Source organism: Phocoena phocoena, chromosome 9 (assembly GCF_963924675.1).
Source record: "Phocoena phocoena chromosome 9, mPhoPho1.1, whole genome shotgun sequence".
In the NCBI taxonomy this organism is placed as follows: domain Eukaryota; kingdom Metazoa; phylum Chordata; class Mammalia; order Artiodactyla; family Phocoenidae; genus Phocoena; species Phocoena phocoena.
This window is the reverse complement of record NC_089227.1, coordinates 23,245,984-23,263,571: the sequence shown is the minus strand read 5'-3', so window position 1 is coordinate 23,263,571 and position 17,588 is coordinate 23,245,984. Positions and strand designations below refer to the sequence as shown.

The window sequence follows — 17,588 nt, the reverse complement described above, 5'->3', positions numbered from 1 at the left end:
TTAAACATTTTCCCTTAAAATAATGTAACTTGTATTTGCAATTATATTATCATCATGTTTACCAAATTCTTTGCTCTTTGATAACAAAAAATTTTACATATTGTATACCCAAAATGGGCAAATAGAACGACATTTTATTGCTTTTCCTAGACTTTCTAATCTTTAATTTTAGCTTTTTTCTTTGTTTCGACACATGAAATATATTTTACACTGGCACTATCACATTTCAGATTCATATCAAAAGCATCTGTCTGTTCTTCAAGTTTAGCAAATCTACACAATATCTATTTGCATCCATTTTTGTGAACCTCGCCAGTAATGATTTTTAACCACCCACATCGATTTGCAAAGAGCCGTAGAATAACGACAGGAAAAAGAAAGTTTTCATTTAAAATTTAAAAATTTAAATGTTAACTTTCTTTTCCCTTAGGGATTCTTAAAGGGAAGATTAAGTAAAAGCCTGCTAAGAAAAATAGTTAAATGGCCACTGCTTTCTTCCAAAAATTAACAGCCGATTTTTTTCTTTCAAATACTTAATTACATTCACGTTTTAAGACTAAATACACTATCAGATTGATAACACATCCATTTTATTTCATATGCATTATACAGGGCAGGGGTCTTTCTTTTCCTTCTCCTCTCTTCCTTTCTACCTCCCCTCCTTCTTTTCCTTTCTTTCCTTCTTTCTGTCTATTTATTCATCCACCCGTCCAACCATCCATCCATTTTTTTGTGTGAAAGTGAGATATTTGTTATTCTCTCAAACCTAGCAACCCTTTAAGTTGAGGCCAGCAAAGAGGTGAGTCCTAATCAGAGAATGTTGTTTGTTGGCTATATAACATCTCTCCCCTAACCAGTACTAGCAAACTGAAAGAAAAGGGTCATGAGAGTGGGAAAAATTTTAATTAATACTTCATGGTTTGCTGATTGGGCTGTCCAGTGTGTGACGTAAACTCCACGTTTTAAGATTCAACATGGACTTTACTAGGAGAATACTATTTTTATATGATTAGAAAAAGAATCAGATATTTTTTAAGTGATTTGAGCTGGATGTATTCAGGGTCTCTGGTTTAAGTTTTAGACCACAGGCTTGAGCACCCAAATTCTATATTTGTTTATTAAAATGAACATCTTAAATGCAAATTTGTCACTCTGCTACTGCTTCGCTTGAGATCATTTATGCATGCAAATAAAAGTACATTAAAATGTGTCTTTACCAAAGCATTCATTCAGCTATCATTAAAATGAATTTAATCTCTATCATGGCAGGTATGTTTTTGTTTGGTTCGGTTTGGTTTGGTTTTTGCTCCTGCATGAGCTGACCAGTAGTATACTACCACATATGCAGCCCTGAGTTAACAGGAAATTCACCAAGGATCTGGCTTCAAAAATTGAAAAGAGATAAACTAGAACATTTTTCCAATACTTTCTTCTGATATTTCTATCTTGATTTGTCTTTAATAAAATTAAACTTTATTAGAATAAAACATGGTGATAAATTTTCACATAATACATATATGTGTTTCTGAAGTGTGATTGTCTATTGGTCCTTGGCCAAAATCCCTTTGAGGCACTTGGCAATTCTTAGTTTATTTCAGCTTAAAATCAGAAAGTTCCTCCAAGAATAAATTATCTATATTGCTGTTGAATTTATTAAAAAAATAAAATAAAATAGCATTGGCTTTCAAGGCATTGTGCTAGGTGCTAACGCGTAACAGCCCTTCAGCTTATTCCCTGAAAACGTCAACTGTTGAGTAATAACTAATATTCAGTTAGATTATACCTCTCATTCTGTCTGGATGGATACATGCCCATTATGATCTTCCTAGTTAGGTTATATGTATAAACTTGGTTCAATATAATGGGCAATTTTGTCATAAAAACCTTACCAGGCTATTGCTATCTCTATTTAACAATTTTATAGAAATAGCCATATTGCTAAGCTCCTAAAGCCTTAGTATCAAAAGTGTATAATAAGTGATTTTCAACTGTTTTTAAAGCAGTGATACAGTTTGTTTTAGTCCAAAGACATGATCTGGTTTGAAGGATGAAGCTAAGAACAGTTTGTTTCCTCTAATCTAACAGACTCTTCTAGACCACACAGCTTAATCAGATTCACTCCTGCCTCTCACCACCTGTGAGAGATCCTGTGGGCAGGAGGAGGACAGTATTTCTCCTGGTAACGGTAGGGTTTTTAAATATGGCCTCCGGTGAAGAGTGAAGGACACACTGAGGCACTGATGGAAGCGAAGAGGAGGTTGGAAAGGATACAGTGTGGAATTTCAGCTTTCTATCCCCAGGAGTGTGATTTGGGAGTGGGTCAGCAATTTCATGAACTAGTTCCAGCATGAACCAGCAAGAAAGTCAAAAGTTTCTTCTGTTACTGAGCCAACCAGATATAGCCATGGTTCTTAATGAAAACGATTCCTATTCTTAAACTAAACGATCCAGGAGACACAACACAACCACCATCAAATTATGATATTAAAACCAGTCTCTCTCTTAAAATTTGAAGTGCCTACATACAAACAACAGCCTTTTCAGACCAGTCTAGTGACCATCATTACAAGGTAGCATTTTTGGGGATGATCTAAGTCCTATAAGGAGAGCTTTCTTCTCAAATGTCTATTCAGATGCCAGTGAATCCATCACATCATCCTTATAAAATATAAACTAAGGCAGCATTCATCCAGTTGCCGTTTAAAAAAAAGGTCCCAGAGGTCAGCTGTGTGTCACACTCAGTGCTCTGCAACATCCCAGACACCATGTTCTTGTAATTCTGAGGAGCAGAGTTGGAAAAGCACCAGTCTGGAGTTTCACAACTTTAATGGGCTCTAAACTAAAAATTCATTTGTACTCAATACTGATATCTTCTAGTACAAAGTTAAAATTATATATGCTATTTTATTTGTTTTTCTTATTAGCTACCTGAACGATTTGGACAGAAGAGCAGCTCCTGGCTACGTCCCAAATGATCAAGATGTTCCACATTCTCAAGTGAAAACAACTAGAATCACTGAAACTCAATTCTCCTGTTAAAGACTTGCATTTCAGGTATGATCCAATGTCTCTTTGAACTCTCAACAGAAATATGCATCAGACACAATATTTCTTCATGGAGAAGAGCTCTAACCCATGGTCAAGTGCAGTGAGTCCTTGGGCATGCTCACTAGGCCTCAGGTACTTTCAGTACCACTGTCTTTCATTGCCCTCCTGTAGCCCTACATGCCAACCCTCACCCTGAGCCTCACCCTTTCCCTCCAGCAAAAATGCCTCTGTTGGGCTGGGCTTCCCTGGTGGCGCAGTGGTTGGGAGTCCGCCTGCCGATGAAGGGGACACGGGTTTGCGCCCCGGTCCGGGAAGATCCCACGTGCCGCGCAGCGGCTGGGTCCGTGAGCCATGGCCGCTGAGCCTGCGCATCCGGAGCCTGTGCTCCGCAACGCGAGAGGCCACAGCAGTGAGAGGCCCGCGTATGGCAAAAAAAAAAAAAGCCTGTCTTGAGTAGGTGGGAGCTAGATTTCATTTTCCTCATAGTTGAAACTGATATCCTACTTTGGCAAAAAAAAAAAAAAAAAGGAAATATATTTAAATAACATTTAACCAAGAGGTGCCAGGGATCGTATTTCCTGGGCCTTTCTACTCTCCCATTTGCTTGAAATATTCTTAATTTGTCTTCTTAGTTAAAAACAAATGAAAACAATTGAGAATTATTTGAATGTGATGCTATTTACTGGAATAACAAAGCCTATTTTATAAGCATGGTTTGGGTATAAAGATGAGTCCATTATTTTCATTGCTGTTGCATTATCAAGACACTCCTAGAAATTCTATTGTAAAATTACTCATTTACTATACCAAGAAATCGAAATCCATACCATAGTGTTAGAAAATGTCCCTTGACACTTAAGTACTTCTCCCTATGATTGCGGATGAGATGGAGTATTCAACATTAAAACCATGTTCTAGGTGTACCCCCTGGTAATGAAAAAAGTCAGTAAAAACATAGTTCAGTCATTCATGTATGAGATAATGGGAATATTTTTTAAAAGTATAAAAAATGAAAAAAATGTGACATGAATTATTTGTATCCATTTATGAGGGAAATTTGTTTCACTGGGATCAAAGTTTAATATTTTTAAGTATTAAAACTACTGACACATAATATCTCATTAGAATAGTTATTACATGGATGGCCAGGATATTTTCAAGTTAATATGGAAGAAAGCCCTTCAAAATTTACCCCTCATTTTCAGGCCCACAAATAGTTAATTTTCTGAAAGATGAACCAAAGATCAAACCAGGATAAAGGAACTGCAAAGACTGGGATGGACATCTCTTTTGGCAAATGTAAGCTGTTTGTCTTCGGGCTTGTCATCACTGTGGCACAGTGCCTCTTTAGCAACTACTTTCTCCAGACTCGTGATCTTTGGTCCAGTTTTCAGAGTTTTCCTTTGAGAACCCAAGTCCAATTCCTCCTCTCCGCCCCTCCTAAGCCTGTCCGTACATTTGTGGCACACTCACTTTTCTCTCTTACTCTCCTTTCTCCTCTCCAAATTTCTCACTGAAACACAGACTAGAAGCTGAGTGTAGGCCTTGGGGCTAATCCTACCAAGGTCCCAATCCCAGGTTCTCCGTTAATTAGCAGCAGTTTTTGAGGAATAAAGCTACTTTTTCTTTACTTGCCTCATGAGGTTGTTGTGAAGATTATTGAAATGAAGTACCAGCACAGAGTTATAACTTGGTGTCCGCTTACCTTACGTAAGTTAATGGAATCTTCTGGATCCTAGACTGTCTGGATCATAATAAGCCAATTTTAACACTTAATGCCGTACACTGAACACCTAGAATGACCCAATCCTGGTCATTCTCTACAACCAATTTAGTATCTTGTCAGAAATAGTCACTAGCATGAATTATCTTTTTAGTACATCTGTTCCTTGAACATTCCAAGCCTTAGAGTCTTCACACCTACTGCTCTCCTTGCCTAAAATGCCCTGACCCTGGATCTCTGCAAAGACTGGCCTCTTCTTATCATTAAGCTTCCAAATCAAAGGCTGTCTCCCCATGGAGCCTTGACCATCCTACCTACTACCCATCCCTTAACATCCCTGTCACTACTACACCCTGCGGAGTGTGGGTAAGCACATAAGAACAAGCTCTCAGGAGTGGGGGGAGGGAGGGCAGCCTGATTTTTGGCCCTTGATGAGTCCCCAGGTGCAAACACCCTGACAATAGCCAATTTCAACCTACCAACATGATGCCACTAAATGTAGAGTTGGGAAGAAATACGAACAAGCAGTTCTTTCTAGCCGCGCCAATGTGAGCCAGTACCGTTACACAATTGATAATATTGCACTATTTTTCTCTTTTGAAACATACCAATATATGAAATTGCCTTGTTTATCAGTTTGTTCTTTTTCATTCTGTTTCTGCGTCACGTGCTCTGAGCTCCAGAAGGCCAGGGGCCATATTTGCTTACAACTCCTGTGATTATCACACTGACCAACCCGGAACAGGCACGCAGTCAATCCTGGCTGGAGGAATAAATGCACTATGCCAGGCACCTATGAACACTACCTTCACACCCTGACTGTAACACGGTGAATGGGCATTGCTATCCTTACGGAGGACAAACGGTCAAGAAATGGAGGCTAAAACAAAGTAAAAGCCTTCCCCAAGATCACACACAGAAGTGCTAGAAATGTGATTAAAATGCATATCTTCCTAACTTCAAATATCACACGTCTTACACTGCTCATCACTGATGGGCTATAAGGTAAATTGGGCTGGAAACCATTTCTTTTCTGTACAGTAAGTGCTTCCTCCAGTGTTGTTGGTCATTCACAATTCCCTTCAAAGAGAAGAGGGAAGGGGGAATAAAAGGACAGTCTATTGGGGAGGTATCTCTCAGTTGTCACCACTCTGTGGTACTTCACCACTCTGTGCTTCTAAAACGAGGCTAGATGCGACGATTGCCAATGAAGACACAAAACCTCAGAAAATCATGTTCATTTCCCGAAACGTCAAGTTCACTCAGTACCAATATCATATTCATACATTTTTTAAAACAATTTTTTGAATATTATACAGCATTTGCATTAGGATGCTAGACTTTCATTGGTGTATCATCATTTTCCTGTCCTTTTATAAGTCTTTGGTTAATTTTGTAAAGCATTTTAAGTTGTATAAGTGATCTATTCTACTTTCATGTATCACCGGCCCTTATGAAGGAATGAGAAAGGTCTTGCTAATTCTCTATTACAGTATTGATGCTAAAATATAAGATGCTTGTGAATTGGATTGTGAAGCTCAGTTAAGACTTATTTTGACATAACATTTTCTATACTATGCAACTATTACCTCTTTCGCACCCACTAAAACAGGTTTTCAGCTCTTTTGTTTTCTTAATAGGTTTTGCTTTCTCTCTGGCTTAAGAGGGTGTGTTATTAAAGGCACTGTCTATGAGGAAGAGAATGTGGAGAATTTCTTTACAAACAAATATTTAAACAATAAAATTCTGAAAATACTTAAATTTTACTATAAAACAAAAAACACAGCTATACGTACTTTTAAGGAACTATTTTAATCATTTAAATACATTTTTAAGTTTAGTCACAGCAATTGAGTTATATTAATCCCTTAATAAATTCTCACAGCTAAATCACTTTTTTTCAAGTGTTAAATAGGTTTATCCTAAAGCACATAGGCTTTTGCAGTGTAACATTTCATAGTATTTCAAAATAGGAATTGTAAAAAATAAGGTACCTTCCCACTTCGTTTCAGTAAGTGCCCAGGTACTCACATTAGCACTGATTTGTATTCACATAGCATAAATTATCCTAAGACTATTTAAAACTAAAGACTGAATTTACATATTAAATTCAAGAACTATAGAATTTTAAACAGGAACATCAAAATGAAAAAATTCTCTCTGTCCAAGTACTGTATCACCCTCATATATCACCTAATTTAATGCAAATTTCCTTAGAGCTCTTATCAAACCAGAACTCCAACTGTCAAACTGGTAAAATTAATTCTCCTTACAGAAGTTACTAAGTAAACAGAAAATGCAATGCAAACGTGAGCCCTTTTATTGCTATAAAATAATTCCGCAGGGCAAAGAACTTACATATTTACAAGGATTTATCAGTTATAGAGAAGTCCTTTCTTCCTAATTGCTTTATGATTAAAAAATAGAACTGAAAGGACATAGAACTATACGGAAGCTAGGGAAAAGAGGTCAGCAACCATTACAACATAGAGCTTTAGATTTTGTACCTGTTATATAACTATTTGCAACAGTGTTTAGTGGATCCATGATATGAAATAAATCGTAATTGTTTTGAGTTTAAAGTTGAATCATGTGCACTATGTTCATTTCTGTGGGAGTATGAGACAGCTCAGCAGTGAGTCTGGTTGTCTACCCAGCAGCTATATCCCAACTTAGCTTTGTTGTTCTCTATTAGATCTCACAGAGCAGTAACTCATGTATAACTGTACCTTTGTTTCAGGTATGTTCATGGTTAATGTTACCAAAATTATAAGCTATATAAGATGATGTCTAATTTATTCTGATAGAATTTACTTTGATGACTTTAAAAATTATATTATTCAATAATCAGAGAATTATCTAGTGGGCATTTTAAGTTACACACACACATTTAGTAGGAAATATATGATGGTATTAACAATTACGGGAGTCTAGAGACCCAGCTTCCCTTGTGGTTGTAAATCCTTTGGATTCTGTTTTTAATAAAAAGCAATTAAGGGATTTAGAATGACCTCTCTGCATATACTTTTTATCTGCAAGCATCTGCCCTAATCTATTTTCAGAACTGGGTACCAGGGAAAGACTTGGTTGAGCCATTTTGCTGTGGCTGCGTAGTGGTGACACAGATCTACCTGTTGGCCCTGACATACGTAGCCACCTTAGGATTTTATACCTAGACTTATTGTGCTGATTAATTTATAATGCATATAAATGTCGAATCACTGTGCTGTACACCTGAAATAATACAATTCTATATGTCAACTATACTTCAATAAAAAAATTAAAAAGTTATACCATTGCTGATACAGTCAAATATGTTGAATAAACCCCATTCAACAGAATAGTTTAAAATAAATTTCTACTCAGATTAGATCCTATTTTTCTGTGCTCAAATATATAAATGATGTCAGAAATTGTTATTTTTCCAAGAGAGTCACATGCTTATAGGATGAGCAAAGACATCTCACAAATAAATTAGCTGCAGTAACATTATTAATTTTTAGGTGTCCTAGACTATTCAATGAGTTTGCAAACACTATAAAGGGCATATTATTCCATAATAGTCTCTCCTGATATAAAATGTAAATAATCTTGTGTGGCCAAATATTTAGCCAACTGTTTAACATAAACTAGTAAAACTCAGTAACTTTCCCAACTGTTTAAAATGGACTGTAAAACTCAACTGTTTAGTCAACTGTTTAATATAAATCCATTAAACTCTGATGGCTTGCAATATATAAATAACATGGGCAGTTTAACAAATAATTGATGTTCACTAGTCGCTTAAAATCCTAGCCTGTGAATTTTTAGTTACATCATATATTTCAGGCATTTAAACCCGTTTTCTTTACTATTTAAGAATCCTTACTTAAATATCAGACTTAAGGAAACATGTATTACATACATACATACATAAGTAAATAAATAAATAAAACCTTTCCAAAATGAGAATTCCAAGTTCCATTTAAAGTCTCTAAAGCTCTAGTTATCTTAACTACTCAGGGAATTAAGGTTATTCAAGCTATATCACATATCCATTCACCTCATTAATTATCCCAGTAGATCCGACCAATCCAGATATTCAGTCAGCAAGGATACAGGTTTTCCTCTGATTTCTATTACTGTTTTTCTATTTCTGATTTCTGATTTTCTATTACTGATTTCTATTACTGTTTTTCTCAGAATAGTTATGATGGAGTGTATATTTGCATTTCTTCCATGCTCCACTTTGGGAATCTCTAAATTTTTTTCAGTGGTTATAGTGCCTTACACTCTAAAATAAGCCCCAATGAGCAACTGCTCTTTCAATCGACTGTTAAATGGAGTGATTTTGCATTGGTACACATATATATTTGAGGAATTTTAGTTCTATATATCTGTTCTCCATTTGGTTATGTGAAAGGTAAAGTACTAACACTACAATGTGTTGTACTTTTCATTATCTTCAGTACATCAGCTGGTTGACATTTAATACCCCAATATAGTTATTACCTTTGAAATCTCTGTACAGCTAGGATGTTCCCTGGTACTTAATATCTTAGGATTAAGCTATTATGAAAGCCCCATAATTTTTCCTTTGCCTCTGGTCTCTTCCTCATCAAATCTATCTTCTGATCTCAGATCAAAGTGACTTACCATAACAATAAGAAAACAAACAAATGTTAATTCCCTACCCCCAAATCTCCTACAGATCCCCATTGACTACAATATAAAAACTAATCTTCTCATGTAATGTAAAAGACATAGTAAATCTATTTCTGGCCTAACACCTCAGGCTTACTCCTGCCTGCTCAAAGCTTTTGCCCTCGCTGCCTCTCTTCTTTTTACACAGCTATCATCTTTTGCAGTTTCTGATCACTCCATTTCAAATTACAACCCACCCTCTACACTTCCTATCAGATACTGATATCCTAAGTGTATTCACACACCCACACGCAAACACACACACACATAAACGCCACCATCATCCACTTACAAGGTTCTCAAGACTGAATCATCTCTGGTACCTGAAATATAATAAATGCTCAATAAACAAATATTTGCTGAATAAATGAATAAGTATCAGGCCATATACCTCAATGTTTTTACCTTAATCTTCACATTTCCAAAAATATAATTATTTGCCCCAAGCATGCCATGTTCTCTCGTTCCTTGATGACTTGTGCATGCACTTTATGTAAAACTCCTCCCTCCATTCCATTAACATGGATTCTATTCATTTATTTGCAAGTATTTATTGCATGTCTATTATGTGTCAGGCACAGTGCCTGGTACTGGGAATATAGGCATCACTAATATAGATAAGGTCCCTGCCCTCATGAGGCTACTATTCTATTAGGGTGATGATAGCTATTAAACATGTGAAAAAATAAACCACTTATTTATTGATTGTGGCAGTTACTATAAAAGAAATAAAGAGAGTGATACAATAGAAAGGAAATGGGCAAAAAAAAGAGTTAAGAATTTACATGGACATTCAAGGTCGTTACTTGTGAAGGAGATATTGACATTAAGACCTGAAAGTTGAGAAAGCAGCAGCCTTATGGAAGGAAGAAAGGAACTGTGTCACGTGGAAAGGAGATGGATTATGCAAAAGTCCTGAGATAGCAAAAAGTTAGATTTATATTAAAGGAACTGTTACATGGTCCCTCAGGCTGATTTAAATCTTCCTCTGGGCTCACATTTTACCTTATATATTAGAATATTACATAATATTATAATAATGTATTTTTCTCTTTACAAGACAGCAAGCTCTTTGAAGATAGTGACCAGTCCTTTTTTTTTTAAGTGGGAAAGGCAATTTTAGTAACAACTGAAAATTCAGAAGCCATAAAGGAGAAGAGAACATTTATAAATAAAATTATAGAAAAATAAAAGCATATGGAAAAAACCACCACACACGATAGCAAGTGACAACACACAGGGAATACATAGATAAATTGTGAAAACATGGACAAAAAGTTAATTCCCTTATTCTATGTTAGGAAAAGTCCAAGAACCTTACAGAAAGGAGTTCAAACGATGTTGTTAGCTTTTAACACTTGAGACAAATGCTGTATTTACTCAGTCATTAAAGCAACCTCACAATATAGGTACTGTTATTATCATTTATTCATCAGGAACCTAAGGTGCAGAAAGGTTAAGTAACTTGCCCAAGGTTACCCAGCTTATAGGGGACAGAGTGACCATGTCCCTTTATGCTTATGTTGGTAGGCCTAGCACAGTGTCTAGTACGTAGAACACAAATGATAATTGAATGAATGAATGGAGGTAAGAGGAGCTAAGAGAAGAGGGAAGAATCATAGTATCAGAACTATGGTAGCTTCCAATCTTCTGTGGGCTCTGGATATTTAAGAATATGCATAGACTTTGATCAAAATCCCTAAGACCAATAGATGTCTTACTAAAACTCTAAACTGCTGTAAATTTTCCAGTTGCTCAAAGTCAGTGTGTGAATTATTTTGCTCCAGGCTGCATGAATACCGAAAAAAGTAAATAAATGTTCTCTTTTTCTCTAGTCCTTGAGCTGCAAACTGGCCAAACAAGTCTTACTTTATAATCGGTCAAAACTGAAAGACTACCTTTTAAACAGATGGGAGCATTCAGTTATAAGTCCAAATGTTCATCTTAATGTAAATTTTGGAAGATATTTGTATGATTCTTTATTCTGTTATTTTTGTTCTTTTAAAGAATGCTTGATGTAGGTGGACAGAGATCTGAGAGAAAGAAATGGATTCACTCCTTGAAGGAGTTACATGGATTATATTTTGTGCTGCATTCAGTGCCTATGACATGGTCTTGGTGGAAGATGAAGTGGTAAGTCTAAAAGGAAAACACGGTCAAGGTAAAAAATAAGCCGTTGTGCTTTCCAATATGAATACCCCATTTCCCAACTCAGTTAAGACCTTCCAAAGACAGATGTTACTTCTACATCCCTGTTCATAATGCCCACCATTAATATCTTGCAAATAACAATCCTACATATTTTCATCTTTTATACCTAACAGAACAGAATGCATGAAAGCCTTCACCTGTTCAACAGTATCTGTAATCACAAGTACTTTGCAACCACCTCCATTGTCCTGTTTCTCAATAAAAAAGATCTTTCAAGAAAAAGTAACCAAAGTGCATCTTGGTATCTGCTTTCCAGAGTACACTGGTAAGATACTTTCCTTTTAATTCCATAGTAGTAAAATTTTGTATAGAGATACATTTTTTCTATCTGGATTTTGATGTGTAATGTTTAGGAGGTTGGGGCTTATGACACTTTTCTGAGTCATGTATATGATCCAACCTGGGAAGAATCTTACAGATAAAGAGGAAATCCTCTCTACACTGCCTGCATTAAAGCAAAGCTCTAATGAATAAAGGGGAGGTGGTTAGATAGACCAGGGTTGTTACTCTGTGTAATGTATAATGACATTGCAAACTATATTATCTTAAACATTATAACAGGAGTGTAAATTATATTCCAAATTGGCGGTTTTTAATATATTTCCTAATGAAACCTTGTAATCTTGTACTAGACCTCAGTGGCTCTTCAAAGTCAGAATTAAGTTTCTGGAGGAATAGCTTGAATGAATGAGAAGAGTGACATCTATTTTTCCAATTTTCCTAGCTCCTAGGGTTTTAGTACTGACCCTCTTAGCCAATGAATATAAATGTCAGTTTCTCTAAAAGGGTTGTGTTTCTTTTGGAGACTTTTTTTTTTTTTTTTGGTAAATAGTTATATGCCCTGTTGTTAATGAAATTATGTAAGATGGAAATATTTATGATTTAAACACAAATATAAACCCAATTTCACCACTTAGATATGTGGGTAGCCCAGATGTGCCAGGGGTGTTGAATTGTGTCAAAGCAGCTGTTTGTGCTCATCTATAATGAGTACTTATATTTTTCTTATTTGTAAACATTATGTTTACATATTTATCGTATGACTGAATATAATCATGCTTCTGTACTGAAAGTTACCAATTAAATATAGAATCATAATTCAGGGCTATATGTTTTCTTTTAAGTAATCATCTATTTCTCAGAGCAATTTTTAGTTTATGAAAATAATAAACAGAAAAAAGTTTCTACATACTCCCTCTCTGGCCAGCTCCCACAATTTCCCCTATTATAAACATCTGGAAGGGGTGTGGTATATTTGCTACAACTGATGAACAGATATTGATACATTATTAACTGAAGTCTGTATTTCAGGTTAGGGTTAACTCTTTGTGTTCCACAATTCAATGGGTTATGCCAAAGTCATGTCAATGTACCCACCATTACAGCGTTATACAAAATAGTTTCACTGCCCTAAAAAATGCCTGTGGTCCATGTCTTCGCTGCCCTCAACCCTTGAAACCATTATCTTTTTACTGTTTCTGTAGTTTTGCCCTTCCGAGAATGTCAAAGAGCTGAAATCATACAGTAAGTGCCTCTCACTTTTTGGCTTTCATTCACACAGTTTTCCGTCTCTCCTAGCTATCCCTCAAGGTCCAGCTCAAATAACACCTCATTATGTAGTCCACTCATCTATAATTTCCATTCTTTTCTTCTTTTAGTTCATATTAATACACATGCACCCAACCCATGCACACATTTACATGCATAATCTTTGACATACATATGGGCTTTTTTACTCACTCACTTTGTTATATAAATATATTAGTGTTTCTACTCTACTGTGAGCTTTCTGACGCAGAGGTTACATTTTAGCCACCTGAAGCCTCCAGGGAGGTAAGCATAGTTCCCAGCACAAAATAGATGTTGTGTAAACCTCTGATAATTAACCATGGCCATTTTGATTTTTCAATCCTGAGAACATCAAATAGCAAAGTAAAATACTAAAACTTATTGATATTACTTATAATTTGATGCTTTTTAAATGCAGTTAAAGTTTACTTCTTTAATTTTTTTAACAAGGTCCAAATACCTTTCAAGATGCAAGGAACTACATCAAGAACCAGTTTCTAGACCTGAATTTAAAAAAAGATAAGGAAATGTATTCCCACACGACCTGTGCTACAGATACTCAAAATGTCAAGTTCGTGTTTGACGCTGTTACAGATATAATAAAGAGAATCTGAAAGACTGTGGGCTCTTCTAATCAATCCTTTTTTCTTCCACTCTTGCTGATGTATATTTTTCAGCATATAAAAGGTGCTGTGTGTTTAGTTTTAATAGATATTAACTTGTATAACTAGTGTTGTAAGGCAAAAGTTTTCACACAAAAATTTTAATGTATTGTCACCTGCATGTGGATGAGTTTTGATTTCTCTGAAATATTGAGGATTGGGGTGTCTTTGATGTCCTCAGTTCTGAAAACTGATACATTTTGGTAACACTATAACTGTACATATCAGTGACACTGAATTTCCTTGGAAGTAAATTCTGCACTGTGGCCTATTTTTAATGACAGAGCAATGGAAAAAAAGCAAGGTGTTCCATATTACTTCCACTGGCCAGACACTGAGAGGCCTTCATTTTTGCTGATAATGTAACCATGCCTGTAACTGTAGAAACTATTCAAAGATGATACATGTGGTGTTTTACTGGTGTTTATTTTATTGAATACTCCTATTCAGCCACCTGCAAATGCAATGTTCACTATACATGTATCTGCTGATGGAAATTTCATATGCATCCAATTTTTATTTGCTACTTTTCCTTAGAAAAATCTCATTAATGCTGAATTTACCTTTAGAATTGAGGATTCCAATGATATATTTTTGTACCAATCTGACTGAAAACAGGGGACCACGTGTGGTCAAGAACACAGTGTAAGGCTGCTCAGGCTGAACCAAGTCCTCAACGGAGTACTTGTTTCCTACATTTTATTCCAGAGCAGCATGGAACATTATTGTAATTGATGGTTTGGGGACAATAAATCGAGACCTCAAGAGAAAAAAATAATTCAGTGTCTTAGCACTAGTGTGTTTTAGCTCTGTGAATAAGAAGTAGGAAGTAAGAGTGAGTAATTCGGAGACTTTTTGTTTTTGTGGTACGCGGGCCTCTCACTGCTGTGGCCTCTCCCGTTGCGGAGCACAGGCTCCAGACGCACAGGCCCAGCGGCCATGGCTCACGGGCCCAGCCGCTCTGCGGCATGTGGGATCTTCGCGGACGGGGTCACGAACCCGTGTCCCCTGCATCGGCAGGCGGACTCTCAACCACTGCGTCACAAGGGAAGCCCTGGAGACTTTTTTAAAAGAGAAACATTGAACTTCTTGTTAGTAGTGTATTGTGCTGTCTAAACGTTACACCGGATGCTAGTGGTCAAAGCCTACTCTTTAAAAGCTAATTTGGTGCTTTACAAACAAAATCGTTATTTATAAACAGAAAAGATGACTTTTTCTTTTTTAAAGTGTGCACTATTTACAACATATACTTGTTAAGCATGTGTGATATCATTTACTCTCTCCACTTGCAGAAGGTGATACATAGATCAGAATAGGAGATCAGTGCTTAAGATCTATAACTTCTTTGAAAAGAGAGCTAATTAGGTTAGTGTAACTAGATGAGATGAAAGGTACAAAAATTAAGCAATTTGCGAATCTGTAGCTCAGGCGGATTTAGGTAGTCCTGTCTCAGTGTCACTACTTCACTGTTCTGTAACACATTTCCATTCTAATCATGCAAGAATGATCACTATTCGATCAGTAACCTTGACTAGAGTGTTTCTGGCTTTATTTTCAAAAACACAAGGAGTTATTAACAAATACAGTCAAATAAAAACGTTACTATAGTAAGGACAATTAATTTGAAATTTCTTTGCAAAATGTAAGTTATTAAGGAGCCTAAGATACCAAAGACAAAAAGTGTACGAGAAAATATTTAGTTCAGGTATTCAGTAAATTTTTCTGGCTAAGACCCATTATCTATATGACAACAACCCAACATTTTGCTAGGAGCTAGTCAATGCTTTGAGATCTTAAATTAAGACGAGAAATTCTGTCCTTTCATCCATTGCTCTGTTTTTGTTCTCCTGCTTTACTTTAATCTGTTTTTCTCTAACAGTGTGAAAAGAATGTTCCAGAAAAGAATATTTTTTGAAATACTACTATTATAACTTAGATTTTGACTCTGACTTACCTTTAGGGTTCCTCTTTTAGATAACATAGGTAGAAAGGGTGAGGTCAGAAATGGTCTCTTAAAAATACATAACTCATTTCAGTCTTTGCAAAAGTTAACAGGCATCAGTATGTATTTATGAATATTGTTCTCCGAGAACTTTAAACAATGTTAAATTACCAAACTAAAATTAGAGATCAGTTTGGAGTATTTATTTTTTAAAAAACCTGTTCAATTCCTTCCAATCCTAGAATTGAACTTTAAAAAACTTTTCTTCACAATCAAAAATAGTTGCTATGCTAAACGACAACTTTAAGAGAAATTTTTAGTTGGAAAATAGAAAATAAATGTTTCCATCATTTCTTTAATGATTGCACTCCTTAAAAATTGAGTCTATTTCTGATTTTACCTTTTAAATGTTTTAATAAAAAAGGGGCTGGAGTGGATACACAGCATTTTGGGTTAATTAAAGAAAGCAGCAAAATGGGAAATATGGGAAGATACACTTCAGCTGGAAGAAACTCACCCTGAGACCAGAAATGTTAAAGTTGGTTAGAATCAAAGCATGTTTCTGAGGGTGGAGTCAAGATGGCATACTAGGAGGATGCAGAATGTGCGTCTCCTCACAACTAGGGCACCTAAGGGGATGGGAGGAATCCCCAGTGACCCGATAGGACGTGGGGCGTGGGGAATGAGGGGGGAGGAGAAGTGGAGGTGGGACGGGACTGGCGCCCCTGAGGGGCAGCTGGGGGAGGGGGAGGGTAAGGGATTCCACCCCCAAAGGCGGATGGTGGGGGGACCATTGGGAGGGCAGAGGTTCAAACGGTAGCATGGCCAGGTTTCCCCTGCCCACTTGGACCCCCAGGAACTTGTTGAGATCCCAGGCCTGATCCTCTGCCCACCTAGGTCCCCTCCAGCTGGCAGGTCCTGAGGGAGTGGGAGGGAAGGGGGAGCAAAAGTAAAGGCCAGACCTCTGGGACCAGCACCCCTGAGGGGCAGCTGGGGGAGAGGAGGAGTTCCTACACCCAGCGGGACCCATCCACGGTTATGGGTCCAGCAGCAGCAGCGACGGGGGAGACCATGGGGGAGACGGTGGGGGAGGGGCATGAAGGAACGGAAGGGAACGGGGCCAGCGCTTTCCCTGTCCACATAGGCATCAGGGAGCCTGTTGGGCTCCCGGGCCTTACCCTCTGCCCTTGAGCCTACCTCCTGCTGCACAGAACCCAAGCCCCGCTCCTACACCCCCACCCAGGGCCCTACCTCTACACTCAGAGACCCCCTCTCAGACCCCCTCCAAAGAGCTGGGCCTAAACCCCACCCACACACCCTCACTCAGGGCCCTACCTCCAAACTCTGGAACCCCACACTCCAGAGGCCCTCCTTTCCCCTTCTGCTCAGGTCCTAAGCAGAAGCCCCGCCCCACACTTGCACATGGCCCCATCTAGGCTCCGCACTATGCTCAAATATCACCCCTGCAACCTGCCTAGGTCCTGCCCCACATTAAACCCCACTCCTGCCTAAGGTACACCACCCCCATCCCCGCCTAAACTCCACCCCCATAGCCAAGGCTTTTTTTTTTCTTTTTTCCTCTTTTAGATTGGGGGTCTGTTTTACTTTGTTGATTCATTGTTGCTGATTCTTTTATATTTTTATTTTTCCTAACAAATATTTTTATAATTTTATTTTATTCTTTATACTTTGTTAGTGATCTCTCCTTTTGGCTTGCTCTCTCCCCACCCTTTTTTTCTCTTCTTTTTTC

General features: G+C 37.3%; 1 pseudogene; it reads left to right on the top strand.

Annotated features, from left to right (window-relative positions):
- The window catches only part of LOC136127883 (guanine nucleotide-binding protein G(t) subunit alpha-3-like), a 46,551-nt pseudogene extending 32,683 nt beyond the window's left edge, over window positions 1-13,868 (top strand).
- Window positions 13,869-17,588: the final 3,720 nt, after the last annotated feature.